General features: G+C 39.3%; 1 long non-coding RNA gene across 1 annotated transcript; it reads right to left on the bottom strand.

Annotated features, from left to right (window-relative positions):
- Positions 1 to 16,359: 16,359 nt before the first annotated feature.
- Positions 16,360 to 17,278, bottom strand: LOC109152506. The gene is made up of 3 exons (XR_002049395.1): positions 17,252 to 17,278; positions 16,824 to 16,901; positions 16,360 to 16,472 (listed from the first exon to the last, which is right to left on the bottom strand). It is a non-coding gene; the product is annotated as an uncharacterized LOC109152506 (long non-coding RNA).
- Between the last annotated feature and the right edge of the window lie 895 nt (positions 17,279 to 18,173).

The following is an 18,173-nucleotide window of genomic DNA, read 5'->3' as shown; positions in this document are numbered from 1 at the left end:
CTCCACAGTGCTGTCGACTCGATGCTCTGTCCGTGTGCATTTCCCACCACTCGCCTGGGCAGCTCTCCGAGGCGTGTTCTTTTTCTTCCTCACTTGCTGTGCATTCGACAAGGAAGTCAGCCAAGGCTTGACCCTTAATGGAAGGCCGGGGTTGGTACTCAATCCCGTACTGAGTCAACTCTACGGCCCACTTTACAAGTCGGCCGGAGGACAAGGGGTTTCTTAGCACGCTTCCGAGCGGCTGGTCTGTCAAAACTCGAACGGTATGGGTTTGGAAATAGGGTGCCAGCTTGCGCACGGTGACTACCAATGCATACACAATCTTTTCCAAAACGGTGTACCGCGTCTCAGCGGCCTTCAGCGAGCGACTTACGTAATAAATCGGGTGCTGGACTCGGTCCTCCTCTCGGACCAACACCGAACTCACTGCTTTGGCTGAGGCGGCGAGATACAAGAATAAAGGCTCGCCCACCTGGGGGGTAGACAGCACTGGGGGCATTGAGAGGTACTGTTTCAACTCCTCGAACGATTGTTGGCATTCGGCAGTCCAAGCGAATCCCTCCTTCTTCTTCATGGCTTCGAAGAAAGGTACGGTCTTATCCGCCGCTTTGCTCAAGAAGCGGCTAAGGGCGGCCAATCGGCCAGTCAGCCGTTGTAGGTCCCTGACGGTTGTAGGAGGCTGCATGTCGATGATGGCCTGTACTTTTTCCGGATTAGGCTCGATGCCTCGTTTGGTGACCATGTAGCCCAAGAATTTGCCACCTTGGACGGCGAACGCGCACTTTTTGGGGTTCAGCCGAAGGTTGTATTTCATCATTACCTTGAAGCAGTCGGCCAAGTCCTCCGCATGCTTATCCTCCTCCTGGCTCTTGACGAGCATATCGTCGACGTACGCAGCCATCAATTTCCCAAGCAGATGTTGGAACAACCGGGCGACCATTCGGGTGTACGTAGCCCCGGCATTTTTAAGTCCGAAAGGCATGACTCGGTAACAGTAAACTCCGTCCGGTGTCAAGAAGGCGGCCTTCTCCTCATCCGCCGGGTGCATAAATATTTGATGGTATCCTCTGAAGGCGTCCATGAAACTTAGTAGCGCCGACCCGGCCGTTTCGTCGACTAACTGGTCGATCCGAGGTAGGGGAAACGGGTCTTTCGGACAAGCCTTATTAAGGTCGGTGTAGTCCACGCACATTCGCCACGCCGGGGGCTTGGGTACGAGGACCACATTGGCCAACCATTCCGGGTACTTAACCTCGCGGATGTGCCCGGCCGCTAGTAGCGTGCCAACCTCCTTCTTCACAAATTCCCTCCGGTCGTTGGCTAGGTATCGTTTCTTCTGTACGACCGGTCGGTGCTCCGGATCTACGGCGAGTTTGTGCGATATGATTGATCGGTCGACGCCAGGCATGTCCTCTGGGCCGTCAGGCGAAAACCGTCCGGTGCTCCCGGAGCACCTTTACAATTTCTTTTTTCAACGTCTCAGAGAGGCCGACTCCAATTCGGACCCGTCGGTCCGGCCATGTAGAGTCGATCTCGACTTCCTCCAACTCGACAGCAGGCTCTGGGCGAGGTAGTATCGTCTTCTTCGGGGGCCTCTCAGTGATCTCATGGATCTGCATCTCGCGTTTGCCCATCCCTCTGCATGCCTGCAGATAGCAGTCGCGGGCGACCTTTCGGTCACAGCGCACCGTGCGTACTCCGTTCGGTGTGCGGAATTTCAGGCAGAGATGCTCAATTGAGATCAAGGCTCCTAAATCCTCAAAACCCGGTCGGCCAAGTATCGCATTATGCGAGCAGGCCAGGTCTACCACAATAAATTTCATGCTGAGTTTCTGTACGTCCGGGTACGTGCCAATCTCCACTGGGAGTGTGATCGACCCTTCCGCCTCCACCGAGTCCCCTGTGAAGCCGGCGAGGGGAGTTTTGACGGGGTTCAGCTGTTCTCGAGTCAGCCCCATTTTGGTGAAGGTTTCTAGATATAGCACGTTGACGCTGCTCCCGGTGTCCACCAGGATTCGCCGAACGACGATGCCGTTGACATCCATGGCTATAACCAACGCATCTCGATGCGGTATTTCTCCGGCTGGTAAGTCTCTGTCGGTGAACACGATGGGCTCTCGACACACCTTTTTGGAGTTCTCCTCACGCCCGTACACTGTCCCGACGTACAACTGCCGAGCCCAAGCTTTTCTGGTGTTCGCTGAATCACCACCTTCCGGTCCGCCGACTATCATATTGATAACCGGTTTTTGGCGCCACTGCGCCTCCTCCTCTTCGGGAACCGGCTGTTTGCCTCGACTGCTTTCGGCAACGGCGACGGGTTCCTCATCCCCTCGACTGCCCGGCCTCCGCCTCCACTGGTTAGGAGGCGGGGTTCCTTGCTGGATGATGCCCTCCATGATCTTCTTTAGGTAGAAGCACTCCTCCGTACTGTGGGTATAAGATTTATGATAACGACAATACTTAGCATTCTTACCCATCTCTTCGTTTGTCGCGCGATCGTCGGTCGGCGGAGGCGGAGGCGGGGCAACCGCTTGTACCTCGTGGACCGGACGCTCGGGAATCGGCCGATAGGCGTGGACCACTGGTCGGTCGTACGGCCGTCTAACTTCGGGTCGCCGAGCCACGTCCGGGCGCCTTTCTTTGGCTTCCGCTCGCGTTCTCTTTCCGTTGGCAGATCCGTCGACTTCGCGCTGTCGCTTGTACTTCATAGCCTGCTCCGTATTGGCCCTGTTGTTGGCCATATGAATGGCTTCTGCGTAGGTGGCCGGCCGATTGTCCCTCAGGTCTCGGTACAGCTGGCCGGACCGCAGCGACTCGATGAAGAAGGTGAGCGCCGTCTGGTCCTCGACCTCTTCTATGGACTGGATTTCTTTTTGCCAGCGGGCCAGATAGGTTTTCAAAGATTCGCCTTCGTCTTGACGGATGTCACCCAAGTGAGTTAGGTCCTTTTGTGGCTTAATATTAGCGGCGTAATGGCTCATGAAGCGGTCTGCCAGCTCTTCAAAGTTGTGAATCGACCCTGAGGGCTGCGCCACCAGCCACCTTTGTGCTAACCCCTTCAACGTGGGTAAGAAAGCACGACACATGACCGGGTCTCGTACCCCCAAAACCTGCATCTTGGCCTGATAGCTCAACAAATGCTCGCGGGGATCGCCGGTTCCATCGAACGTGGCTTGTTCCGGGAACTTGAAGTCACTCGGTATCTTAAAAGCCATAACCTCGTCTGAGAAGGGTAAGGCGGTCAGCAACGTACGTCCTGGGGATTTGGCTTTTCCCTCCATCCGTTCTTTCAGATTTCGCACCTCCTGTACTAGGTTAGCCACTTCGACCCTCTCCCGGGTGCGATTTCCCGTGGATTCCGTGCTTTCGCCGACTTCAGACTCAGCTGGTTAGACGGGGTTGCGGGGAGGTTGCTCCACGCGACGAGCCTCAGTCCTGGCTCTTTTGGTTCGGCTCTTCTCTCGTGTAGCTTGTCGGTCGCGGGCGGCTAACGGGGCACGACTGGGCTCCTTCTGGCCTAATCGTTCCCTTGCCGACTGACGCCCAACGCTGGGACCTAGCCGGGAATGAACGGATTGTACCGGTTGGCTTTCAGCCCGTCGGCTCAATTGCCGGTTGTCGGGCCTCTGAGGCGGTTGCAACTCGCGTTGCGGCTGGCGAGTGATGGACTGTTCTCTCACTCCTAGGCTCGCTTCGGCGCAGGCGCGCCCGATTGCGCGTAACTGCTCCGGGGTGAGCAGCACCTGAGGTAATTGCGGGTTTATCTGCGGCGTCGGCGGCGGTGTCGTCTCGTTTTCTTGGCTCCGAGCATTTCTCCTATTCAGCTGGCTTCTCAGGTCGGCCTCTCGTCCGTTGTCGTGACGGCTCGACTGTTCCTCGCTTCCTGCCATGTCTAGAGTTTTCCTGATTCGACTGTTGTTCCTCGGACTCGCCTCACTCAAGAGGACACGTGACTCTTCGTTTCGATCCTCACAGACGGTGCCAGTGATGGTTTTAGGGTTTTTTGGGCCCAAGGAGGTCCAACACAACCTTTGGTCGGAGGATACACCTCTCAATAATATATATGCCTAACTCAGAGATAATGTTAGTGTTCGGAAATTCTCTGTTATTCTCCCCTCTTCCGGGTGTCCGAAATGTCTACCTTTTACAAGAATGGAGGAGCCTTTATATAGTGGCTCCTCCTCTGCCGACTTGAAGGCCCTTAATGGCCGACTTCAAGGCTAATCAAGATATGGAGCCGTTGGACGCCATTACTCGGTCGACCAACGGCTCTCCTAGGCTTGTAACAGCCCGACCGGGTCCTGTCTTCAATGCTTCAACGGCTCTCTTTTAAAGGAACCCCTTTAATGCCCTCAACGGCTCCTCGAGCCGGGTCCTTTCCTGGGCTTGGGCCTCGGCCGACTCCTGGACTTGACTTGACTGCTCTTTGGGCTCCTCTCGATGCTGGCCCACTTCTATTTTCTTTGGGCCCCTATCTCTTGGGCCGGGGTCCTTACCCCATCAATAATAATAATAATAATAATAATAATAATAATAATAATAATAATAATAATAATAATAATAATAATTGTTGTTGTTGTTGGGCAGAGGCTAGTAAAATGTAAATGCCAAATTCAACACCCAACATTTCGAAAATGTGTGGCGGTCTATAAGGAAATAAAGTTACGCTTTCACTACTAGCTATAACTTTTGGTTTGAGTGATAAACGCTTGATCCTAACAATTGGTAACATAGTCAAGTCACGGATTGCTATAACTTTTGGCGTAAGTAGTAAACCTTGGCGGAGCCACTCAGCCACATTAAAGAAAGTGGTGTCAATTGACACCACTCAAATTCACCCCCCCCCCCCCCCCCCCCCCCGGCTCTGGCTAGCTTATTGCTTATTTTAAGTTACTAATAAGCTATAAGCTCTGTTTGGTAATGTTCCTAAAATAAGTTCCTAGCTTAAAATAAGAGCTTATTTTGGAACGCTACTTTAGGTACCGTTTCAAAATAAGCTCCTAGCTTCCTAACTTTTTTTCCATCTTTATCTTTATTATTTTAAATAAATGACATAAATTACTCTTCCCAATTAAATCCCTTTCACCGCAAATATTATTATTATTATTATTATTATTATTATTATTATTATTATTAGTAATTTACCCGCGCGATGCAGGGGAAAAAAATTATGTTATTATAAATTTAGATAAAAAATAGAAAACCAGGACTATGTGGTCTAATGGTATTCGGGTTGGACTTCCACTTGGAAGGTTGTGAGTTCGAGCCTCAGTGGAGGTGTTATTAGCTCTTTGTGTTTTAATAGGTTGAGAAAGTATATGAACAGATACTACAATGTAATAGAGCTAGTAGCATTCAAAAAATTAAAATATTTTAAATTATTTAATATAATAATATTTTTGAGCTTCCATTGGTCAAGTATTTATTATTTTTATAGAATACAAAATTATAATTAAAATTAAAATTAAAATTAAAATTAAAATTTTGTATGGTTAATATAATCTCTAATTATGTGCATATTCAAATAAACTTAGAGAGAGAATTTACATAATTACATTGATTTATTCTTAATTGTATTTCATCTATATTATAATTTTCACAATACGAATAATAACTAAGATAATTACATTTGGAAAGCAAATTTTAAATTTTGTATGTGTAAATTTAAACTCTAATTGAACACATTTTTTATATGATTATATAATATATAGATATTTTATTTTTCAAAAGTATATTTTTTATATGATTATATAATATATAGCTATTTTATTTTTTAAATGTTGTGCTTTTTTTATTTTTTTTAATAATAAAGGATGTTGTCGCATTAATTGTAACATTAATTATTTCCCAAACCATATAGCTTTATTATATAAAGGATTATGAGATTTGCAACAATATTGCTACTTCATTATGAGATGCTAGATCATGATGATGCTAATAGTTTTATTTCAAAATGTTAAATTTTAATATGTAAACAAACTAATTTAAATTTTATGAAGATGTCATTTTTAGTCTTTTTACATTTATCAGCTTATCAAAAAGCTAATTTTACCAAAACACTTTCAATCATAACATCTAGCTTAACAGCTCTTCAGTTTTCAGCTCTGAGCTTATAGCTTTTCAATTTTCAACTTCTTTTTACCTTTCAGCTTCTAGCTTATAGCTTTTCAGCTAGGTTTACCAAACATAGCCTATATATATAGAGGCCCCTCCCCATGAGAACAAGTGTAATAATCTGTATAAAAAATAAAAAATAAAAAGATTTATAACTACCCTGTTAGTGAAGAACATTGAAAAGTGTAATCAAAAGAGAAGGTGTGTTTGGTTTTTGGTTCATGTTGGTACTCTGTTTAAAGGGCTGTTTGGGATATTGATATGAGAATGGAGAAATCATTAGGTGAGCAGAGGGGCTGTTGCAAACCCTCATTTCTTTAATAGAGACACACTAGAAAATAAAGATAAGTTAGTGATCAAATATATGATAAGGCGCTAAATTAGTGAGAGAACACATAGTTGATTTCCAATTTATTTAATTGTGATTCTATTACATTTAGTATCTGTTCATATATACTTTCTCAAGGTACTGACACTCAAAGAGTCAATATTACTTCTACCGAGACTTAAATCCATAACCTCCCACTTGAGACAAGGTCTTTGGCAACACAAGTACTAATTTAAAAATCAACAAACGATAGAAATTGAAACACTAAAAAAAAAAAAAAAGCTCATCATATGAAATTCCTACCACTTGCATTAATTTAAAGTGTAATAAAAGTACAAACTGAAATATTTGAATAGTATATGATCTGTAACAAAGACCTTATGGTCGAGTGACATAATTCTAACTCTCTAAGTAAGAGGTCACAAGTTTGAACCTTAATGGAGGATATTAACTCTTTGTACTTCAACAATAGATTGAAAAAGTATGTATGAACAAAGGCAAATTATTGTGTAGACCATGGTCTAAACAATGTTATGTGAATCATAACAAAAAGTACATTTTTAATATACTAAATGTACATTATTTTTGTACTAAATGTACATTATACAGTATAATGTACACTCAGAATAAAAATAATATACATCCCCTGAATGTACATTACTTTTGTACTGAATTTACATTATTTTACAATACACAAAATATGGTCCACACAATAATGATTGATGAACAAATATTACATTTTAACACAGTCAATAGATCTAATATTTGGTATCAAAACCTTGTTGATTGTTTTGCCTAAAACAATAATATTTATCATACACATTAAGTTTTTGTATATGATTTGGTTTCAATTAATTTATTCCAATTACAATTCATTTTGGAGTGTTGGAATTATTATTTTTTCCTACTGCTTGATTTAATCGGAATCACCGGATTTGGGCGGCGTAGGGACCATGCCGCGAACTCCAAGTGCTGTTCAATGGTGAAGAAGGAAGAATGATGGTTGGCAGCCTAAAGTTGTGTTCAACATGGGGGAAATCAATGGTGTAGTGAAGCCCACGGCTCTCGTGCCTGCAACGGTTCCATGGTTTGCAACCTCAAGAGCATAACGAAGGCCAGCAACTCCACTACCAATAACAGCAAAGTCAAAATACTTGGTAGAACCATTCCTAAGGCTGTAAGGCATGATGCAATTGCTGTTCTGTGGGACTTCCGGTTCAAAATGCAAGAAACTTTGTTAGCAGTATTCCCATATGAACAAAATCTAATAATGGAGTTGTGTTGCCAGGACAATTATAGTAGCATATAGCCAGCACAGTTGGCTCCCGGGTTGTAGATTGTGGGCAAGTATATCAAAGTTTCACCTGCACAGGCAGCTCAGTATATCAGATACTTGTTCATAAACTACTAATCAAATACTAAACACAGTAAATAACAGATCTAGATTCATGTTCTTCCTAACATACCAAAATGGTTCTTTCTGTATGCTGCTCTGGATGGTTACACTAGAAAAACGATAAACTTGTTTACAGCTGTGGCCCTTGTATGCAGCCTCACTGAAATACAGTTGGCCGCTTCCCGAAGCAATGCTAGTCGCCATACCTATTTATCTGCGGCACAGAGAAAAAACCATGGGTATGAATCATCTTAGAGAAATCAGTAAATCACAGAGAGCTTTTTTGAGGCTATCACATACTAGTTAAAGGATTCATATCGAAGAAAGAGAACAATAATAAGAAGGGAAAATTACATCTTTAATCCTTGAGTTATAACTAAGTTCCAACTCAGTCTCTAAGTTATGGTCGTATCCGAATTTAGTCCCTTAGTTATGAGCGAAGTTGCGAGTTTGGTCTCTAGCGTTAAAATTTCGTGTGCAACTAATGAAAAATTTAAAAATAATTTAATAATAGAGGGGTAAAATAGGAATTTCAAATTAGGCCACAGGCTGGGCGGCGGGTCTCCCAGGACCCGCCGTGCCTACCGCATGGCCTGGCGTGAAGTGGCAGGCCGCAAAGGACCTGCGACCCACGCCTGCCACTGGGCACGCGGGCTAGCCGGCTGGTCTCCCAGGACCCGCGGCCGAGCTCGCACGCCTACAAGGCAGTGGCCTATTCTCCACTGTTCAGCTCCACACTTTGGCATTTTGCCCACGAGCAAATACCAATTTTGGTCCCACGAGTATTAGCAAAATGACAGTTTTGGTCCACATGTTTAATTCCTACCAATTTTCATCCACGACTATTGTTTTAGTACCAATTTTCATCCACAACTATTGTTTTAGTGCCAAAATTCATCACGCCGGTCACCCCTTCGTTTAAGACATGCCGGAATATGAAATTATTAAGGGTAGTTTCGTGCTTTTCAAATTAAGATTCATATTTGAGCATGAATAAAGGGATTTAAGCCCTAAGATTTATCCCAATTCGCAGTTTTCCTCCTCAAATTAATGTAGAATGAGGAGGAGAATTGCGAATTGAGATCAATCTTTGGGCTTAAATTCATTTATTTATGCTCAAATTGGAATATTAAGTTAAAAAGGACGAAAATGCCCTTAAAATTTTTAGATTTCGGGATGTTTTAAATAGATGGGTGACCGATGTGATGAATTTTGGTATTAAAATAATAGTCGTGGATTAAAATTGGTACAAAAACAATAGTCGTGGATGAAAATTGGTAGGAATTAAACATGTGGACTAAAACCGTCATTCTGCTAATACTCGTGGGACTAAAATTGGTATTTGCTCTTTTGCCCACTTTCAACTTGATGCAACACCTCCAAACATATATCCCAAGCAAAACATCAACAATACAACATTATACAACATATATCACACTTCAAACACAAGATATAGACCATATTTAAGCTCATTCATCATCAACAACCTTCAAACATGCATTTTTAAGACAAATAGAGGAAAATAGTATATTTTGGATGTCCATGGGGTATACCTCAAGCTTCTAGCCTCAATAACCAAGAAGTCCTCCTCTATATAATCTCAAGCTTGGTCTCCTTCTTCATCATCCAAATGTTGTCTCTAGCTCTCTTAGCTTTCTCAGGAGATGGAAATGAAGAAGAAATGGTGTAGTGTGGAGAATGAAGATGCATATGATGGAATAGTATGATTTTATACCTAGGGCACAAAACCCTAGACTATGAAATTTAGCCATTTACGCCAACTTGGGGGAAAAATTGGGAATTTGGGTTTTGAGCTTTGGGTTATAATTCCGGGTCAAAAGTTGGGTCAAGTTTGGATAAAAATAACATAATAATAAATATAAAAGTGGGGTAGGTTTATTTTGAAATCAAGGTTGGGTCAAAAATTTGACTAATAGGTTCATAGGTTCCTCTCAGATTGACTTTTGGGTTGACTTTTGAACGAAAGAATATTTTTCCTAAATTGAGTTTTGGAAACTAAGGTATATGGATAGACTTATTTATTCACCATAAGGGTTTTTGAATAAATACATTATTTATAAAAGGCACTAGTCAACTTAGGAACAAAATATTGGGAAGAGATTTTGACTAGTTATTTAGCTGGGAAGAAAAAATTTCGGGTTGTTACCATCATTGACGCATAACTTTGTTATTTTTATCAGTTTTTGTCCTTTTCGACCAAATTGGCGGTAAAATGTTACTGGATTTTATATTTTTAAGGGTAAAATGCCATACCAAGGAAACATCTTCAATATAAAAAAAAAATCACTATAAAATCATATTTATTTATAGGTATTTGATCGATGAAAATAATGGACAAGACCGGCATAAACTAGACACAAGTATATGGGATTTATAGAGTCGACGATTGGCAAACCCTTCATTTTCTCTTAATATGATTCTTCTTTTGTTTAGATATTAAATATTTTTCCTTGGGATGATGATTTTGCCCCTAAAATATAAAATTCGACAACATTTCGCTGTCAATTTGGCTGGAAGGACCAAAATTGATAAAAATAAAAAAGTTAGGCACCAAAATTTAAAAAATTTAAAATTGTGCACCAAAAGTGATAAGACCTCAGAAGTCGTGGTACAAAAAGTGAAATTAATAATAATAATAATATATAATAATAATAATGAGTAAATACAAGCCAAGGTCCCTTGTGTTTGGTGGTTTCACCACCTATAGTCCCTAACTTCCGTAATGGATCTTCAAGCATAAGAACTTTAATATGGTCTACACATCGACCATATGAGCCTTTTGGAAGCAAAGCCAAAATTATTATTTATATCCGAAAAACTGGGAGTCCCAAAGGTCATTCATGGGCACCGCAAGACCAGCATAGTCTGAATCCATCATGTTGTCTTCATCAATATTAAACAATGTTGTCAGGTCATCATCCCCACCAACCTCCTTCCGGATTATGCCGCTAATATCAGGTGGAGCTTTCTCAGTGGCAACACATTTGCTTAGATTCTCAATATAGCTGAATCTGCAGAGATCGGCACTTCATGAAGCTCACTTTCCAATGCTAAAACATGATCAACTTCTTACTCCTATGCTTTGATTTTCAAATTCAACCTCTACTTCATCCGACAACATTCGGTTGATGGAAAAACGATGCCAATAGTGGACCTGCTTCCGATTTCACCCCTCCTCCTTACACTTGAACTATTTCTCTTTCCATTTACTATTCCTATTACTTTGGGGGCATAGAGGAGATCGAGCTTGAGCTCACTCATCAATTTCTTTCTCTTCAGCCTACCTGAGGAGATTGATGCTAATGGGGAGGATGAACACTTTAAGTGCACTTTTGAACCATACGAATCTCCCGTCTAAGGAAGCAACTTTACCAGTATCATTGGAAGCATCGCTATTTGCTTTATATATATGGGGTAAGATTTACATCAGCTTACCTTTTGTGGCAGCCACCATTGAAATTCTTTCGAAATTGACTCATTGCAGACTTCATATCATTTTCGCATGAAGGGGAGAAAAGAAATATCTTTCAACTCGGGCTTTCCCATTCCTCGTATCTAACAAGAGTACGATTCGCAAAAGCCATTGCATTTCCTTCTACTACTTTACTAGCAACTTTTCTTGAGGAATTACCACCTCTGTTAGCCATCATCTTTTTGTATGTTGTGATGAGAAGTAGGTTCATTGCTACCTACTCATCGTTCTTTTTCTTCTCTTGACTTTCACGCTAAATGGCTTCATCAATTTGACTCAAGATTTTTGTCTTCTTTATACCCTGTATCTCCAGCTCAATTTTACGTTCCATAATTTCTTGATCAACAGATTTTTCCTCCAAGGGTGGGGAAGGCGTGGAGTCGAGAGGTATTCCAATGCTCTATAGCTCCATTAATATGTTATCATCAATCGGAAGCATTTGATATTGGGAACTACAGGATGATATATCAAATGTGCCTAGCTTTGAAGAAATTTTTGAACCAGAATCCTCTTTGGAAATCATAGGAAAATCTCCTCTAGCTGGAAATGACAAGCAACAATGAAAGTTCATCAAATGGTTGCTTGCCATTTCCAGCTAGAGGAGATTTTCCTGTGATTTCCAAAGAGGATTCTGGTTCAAAAATTTCTTCAAAACTAGGCACATTTGATATATCATCCTGTAGTTCCCAATATCAAATGCTTCCGATTGATGATAACATATTAATGGAGCTATAGAGCATTGGCATACCTCTTGACTCCACGCCTTCCCCACCCTTGGAGTCAAAATCTGTTGATCAAGAAATTATGGAACGTAAAATTGAGCTGGAGATACAGGGTATAAAGAAGACAAAAATCTTGAGCCAAATTGATGAAGTCATTCAGGGTGAAAGTCAAGAGGTGAAAAAGAATGTTGAGTAGGTAGCAATGAACCTACTTCTCATCACAGCATACAAAAAGATGATGGCTAACAAAGGTGGTAATTCCTCAAGAAAAGCTGCTAGTAAAGTTGTAGAAGGAAAGGAAAAGGCTTTTGCTAATCGTATTCTTGTTTGATACAAGGAATATGAAAGTACAGGAAAGAGATGCTTCAGATAGCCCGAGTTGAAAGAAGTCATATTTCCCCTCTATGCGAAAAGGATATGAAGTATGCAGTGAGTACATTCCGAATGAATTTCAGTGGTGGCTGCCACAAAATGGCAACCCGACGTAAATCTTACCCCAGATATAAAGCAAAAAGCGGTGCTTCGAATGATGCTGGTAAAGCTGCTGCTTCCTTCCTTAGGCGGGGTTCAGATAGGAAATTCATCTGGTTCAAAACTGCAATTAAAGCGTCCATCCTCCTCAGTATCATCAATGAAAGATGATTCCTCCTCGAGTAGGGTGAAGAGAAGAATTTAGTGAGTGAATTCGAGCTCGAGCTCCTCCATGCCCCCAAAGCAATAGGAGCAGTAAATAGAAAGAGAAATAGCTTAAGTTCAAGTAGGAGGGGTGAAAACAGTAGCAGTTCCACCATTAGCAGAATGTTGTAGGAAGAAGTAGAGGTTGAATTTGAAAAACAAAGCAGAGGATCAAAAAGTGGATCGTGTTTTAGCATCGGAAAGTGAGCTTCACAAAGTGCCGATCTCAGCGGACCCAGCTATTGAGAATCTAAGCAAAAGTGTTGCCACTGAGAAAGCTCCATCTGAAGTTAGCAGCATGATTTGGAAGGAGGTTAGTGGGGCTGATGACCTGACAACATTGTTGAACATTGATGAAGACAACATGGCTGACTCAGACTAGGTTGGTCTTGCGGTGCCCATAGATGACCTTTGAGACTTCCAATTTTTCGAATATAAATAATAATTCTGGCATCGCTTCCATGGTGATATCTTTTCTGAGTTGCAAGAACATGAGGATATGGTGCAGGCATTGGACGAGGTGCTGCAGCAGCACCCGGATGATGATAGGGCACTACTTGATTATAAAGAAAGTGTGGCTTTGTTGTAGCGGCAGATATTGAGGAGGAATATGGGTAACAAAAGGCTCATATAGTCGTGTAGACCATATTAAAGTTCTTATGCTTGAAGGGCCATTCAAATGACAAATAGAGAAAGGCTGGCTAAACAAGTCTGGCAATTTAACTTCTAAATTGCATGTTCAGATAATAACAAGATTGACAAAAAGTTTATTAGAAGAAAATTGCAAAGCAACTGAAAGTTGAATAATGCTACTTGATTGATGATATAGAGACTTTGGCACTTTCTGCAACATCCACATTTAGAGATTGTATAGGCTGGAACTTAGTTGCTTCATAGAAGGAAGAGAGGAATGTGCTTACCTTGATTATGTCATCTGAAATAATTCCCGAAAATTAGCTAGAACCATCTGTACCGCCAACCCCAAGCATCCCATGAGATAACAAATTCAACCATCCACGGGGCCTATTGTGAACATCTTCAAGAGGTTTACCAGTATGGCAGTATTCACACTATTAGACGAGGAAGCAAGTAAAACGTCCTGCAAACAAGAAAACTTTTTCTTAACTAAAATTAAGAATTTAAAATGACTTTAAAAAAAATCTTTTAGACCAAGAGAAAGAACAAGATTGCACATGTTTATCATGTTATTCTTATTTCTAAAAAATGATAGATTTAATGCTTCAATTCTTCTTGTATTCTTAAGCTAAACTTCCAAGTAAAATTAAAACTTACATGCACCACTAAATTGACAATGTACGCTAGTAAATCTATTCTATGCATCACACTTACCTACAGCTCACGCTCTGCAACAAATCTGTAACTTAAGATCTCATCAATGTCAGATTCTTTCTCTATTTCCTCTAGCATTTGCATCACATCTTCAGCACTTACCTCATAATCATGAACAAGAGTTTTTATGTAGAATAAAAATGTAGAGAGGCAACACATTCGTTTTTACACATTCATCAAATGAATTTGGTAACAAGTAGATACCAACTAGCATTTTGGCAGATAATATGAAGATAAAAATTTTAGGAATGTAAAATCAACTGTCAAAAAAAGTAGGAACTAAGAAGCAACATACAGGAAGGCAAGTGAAGGGATGAAAAAGGTTGGCAAAAAGATTTTCTGCTATTAGATAATATAGCAATATAGCAATAAAAAATACTTGGGAAAAGGGTCAAATAGGCCCTCGAACTTTAGCTTAAAGTCAATTAGGCCCCTAAATTTTTTAAAGGTGCAATTACACCCATCAACAATTCATTAAGGTGCAATGAAGTCCAAAAACAAGTAAATGACCTGCTATCACAGGTCATTAGGGTTCAGGCCACCTTCCGGCAAATTTTTCGGCAAAAAAAAGTGACCAACAACCGACCCAGATTTGTCGAAAATTTCGCTGGTCACTTTTTTGTCGGAAATTTCACCGGCCACTTTTTATTTTTTGCCAAAAAATTCGCCGGAAGGTGGCCTGAACCTTAATGACCTGTTATAGCAGGTCATTAATTTGTTTTTGGGCTTCATTGCACTTAAATGAATTGTTGAGGGGTGTAATTGCACCTTTAAAAAGTTTAGGGGCCTAATTGACTTTTAAGCTAAAATTCGAGGGCCTATTTGACCCTTTTCCCAAAATACTTTGTTATGTAATAAATTTAATAACATATTTATTAAAATTTAATTAAAAAATAGTAAAATACTAAAGATTTGTTTAAATTTAATTAAAAATACTAAAGATGTAATAAATAGTAGATGTTTGTGGAGTTCTTTTGAGTGGAATACAATGAATCTTTCTACTATTCAACACCATGAAAAGGTAAAAAAAGTATTACTGCAAGTAATTACCACAAATTAAGCATCCATGCTCATCAATTTGTAAGACGTATGAAGAAAATCTAATGCATTATACTAAAAAGATTTCATCTATTTTTCACTCATCTCATAAGCAACCTCCTAAGGTTGAAACATTAGGTTTATGAAAGATATGATAATGGTTTTCTACTTCCTCCTATTATTCTTGAAGAAAGAAAGTATAACTATGTGTTCCATCTCTACTAAGAGCTTAATATGAAGGGGGTTTTTTATGGGCAAAACACATGAATTGATGGGTAGCACGTAGGATTTGAACCTAGGGCCAATAGCCTATGAAGTATGTATTCCACCTAAACTAAAAGTTTAAACCATGAAGTAAACATTTATTATTTTATATTTATCCTCTACATAAAGCACTTAGGTAAGTAGAGCGTCAAAAAGTAGAATAATACCTAGGAAAATGTTGCTTCATAATTGTCAAGCTTGAAAGCTTCAAACCAAATACAGTCACTGCCTGAAAAAAAAAAAATCAAAGCAGAGTTCATCAATGAAAATTCATATAAAGAAAACAGCCATAAAAGAACACACAGCAACATAAATGCCAAGAACCAACAAACTTGAGGGCTAATGCACAAGTTTCCAGGTAAACTACTACCTACCAGATGCATTACACCTATTTTCTAGTTATTATGCTTCACTACTCCTATAGGTGTGACTTCACTGGAAACCTGATGGAGTACCCGTGAAGTCTAAGAGTCCTACAGTTTTGGCAGCTAGAGCTTTAAATTATTCTCAAATCTCAATATCTGCATTTCATTTAAATCTTATTTTCCATCCTATTGTCATGCATTTAATGTTTCAAACACTTCCCTTAAATTTCTATTTAAACTAGATCTTTCTGGTTGAAAGTCAGATTATATATTATTTGAATCCTATTGGAAGTTGGTTTCTTGTCATTTCAGCTTATTTTTCTTCCCCTACTGCATTTCAGCCGACAAATTGTATCTTTTCCTTTCTTTCTGTTGAATGCATACCATTAACTAGGGAACTCCACTTTACTTATTGAAAATTTTTTTTTCTAGTAAATAACTATAGTTCTGCATCATTCTTAGGTAGCATTTAATTAAGATCATGTATAAAAATCGGGCTATTAATTAATAGCTACTATAATAAAGCTGTTTAAAAGGAAAACAAGCATAAATAGTGGTTTATATGAAGTGCAAGATATTAGATATCAATACTATATATGGTGAAACAATACCTCTTTTTCATCTCGTTGGGAGGCACAGATCAATACATCCTCTAAGATGATTATAACAAGATCCCAGCCAAGCTTTTTCCATGGAATCCTAATACTCAACTTGCCAACATGACCTATAAAGATAAATGAAGTTAGATGCTTTAGTATTCTGAACTCATAATCATGAACCATAAATCCTAGATCATTAAAGGCAAAGGAACTGCCTTCTCAATAAGTTTTAGACCCCCTCATCCCCTTTATAATTTCTTTATTAAATTAGAGGATTTTGCACAAGTATTCTGTGATAACTCACTTAGCAGGTTGGGGTTTTAGATTAATATAACAAAGCCAAAGGTCACGCTATTTTAGTTGGCTTGCAATGGCATCAAGTATCAAGTAATACTAAATGGTGTTTTTAAAGCATTCTAAAAGTGCTTGTAGTGGAATAATTAGCAGAATACATGGAAAAAGTACAGAGACTTTACCTTGCTTTAAAGCAAATGGGAACTGAAGGTAATCAAAAGCTTCAAGAATCAGCTCAACATTTTCCATTAATACTTCTTCTAGGATAGTGAGATGATTGTTAATGTAAATTTTATCAAAAATTCAGATTATTGTAAGTAGATATAAATGATCATGATACAGATATGTCAAAAATATAACAAGAATTAAAAAGTTAAAAGAGAGAAAAAACTATTTGCTTCATCCTTTGTTATGTATTGCCAACAATCAAAATATTTACCCATAAACTGTCATTAGAAGCTCAAACCCCAGCACAAGAAATGAAAATGCCCAAACGTAATCACATTAAAGAAAAAAAAGAAGTTTCCCCTTCGTCAATTTCGTTACTATTACTTGTAAACCGGAGCGGAAAAGAGTGCTTTTGAGTTTTCTCAAATGATCAGCAAGTTACGGTTCCACAGAGTAATCTTGAGCTGCTCCGTTTGAATGTCACGAATGTATTGGCCAAGGTAACCAAATAGGGCAAAGAAAATCTAAAGTGATAAATGGGCCGATTAAATTATTATTGGGCTTAATTTTGAACTTAATTATTGGATTACTTTAATTAATTGAGCCATGATAATTAAATTTGGGTCATTATACTATGGATCGCGGCGCATCCAAAACCGCATTGTTTAGAAATGACGCGCCATTACTATTAACGGATCGCGCATTTTTTAGTGTGTTAATTACCAACTAAAACTACAGTGTATCAAAGCTGACACTACAGTGTATCTAAACCGACACAGCCTCACGTATTATTTTATATATTATCAAATGAAATTGAAGTATATCAAAATGAAACTGTAGTTGTGGTGAAATGAAACTGCAATGTATATAAAATGAAATTGAATAACATTTCACATATTTGAGTGTATATTGTGCAATGAAGCTATAATTATATCGAAATGATCATGTAGTTTTGTTTTAATGAAACTATAGTGTATATAAAATAAAATTAAATAACATTTTCACATATTTGAGTGTATAAATATCGAATTAAACTTTAGTTATATCGAAATGAAACTGTATTTGTTTTGAACTGAAACTTCAGTGTGTGTGTGTGTATATATATATATATATATATATATATATATATATATATATATATATATATATATATATATATATATATATATATATATATATATATTAATTATTTTATTTTCCCGCCCAAACTTTTGTAGTAAAACTTATTTGGTAACCAAATGTAAAATATAAATTAATTAAAATTTTTTAATTGATAATATTGATTCCATATTCACGTATCAACCTAATTGGTAATATTTTTTCCTTATATTCATTAATTTATATTGAGTAATTATATATAGAGA

Source organism: Ipomoea nil, unplaced genomic scaffold (assembly GCF_001879475.1).
Source record: "Ipomoea nil cultivar Tokyo-kokei standard unplaced genomic scaffold, Asagao_1.1 scaffold2422, whole genome shotgun sequence".
NCBI lineage: Eukaryota > Viridiplantae > Streptophyta > Magnoliopsida > Solanales > Convolvulaceae > Ipomoea > Ipomoea nil.
Note: the sequence above shows the minus strand (reverse complement) of the source record. Positions and strands in the feature narration are given on the sequence as shown.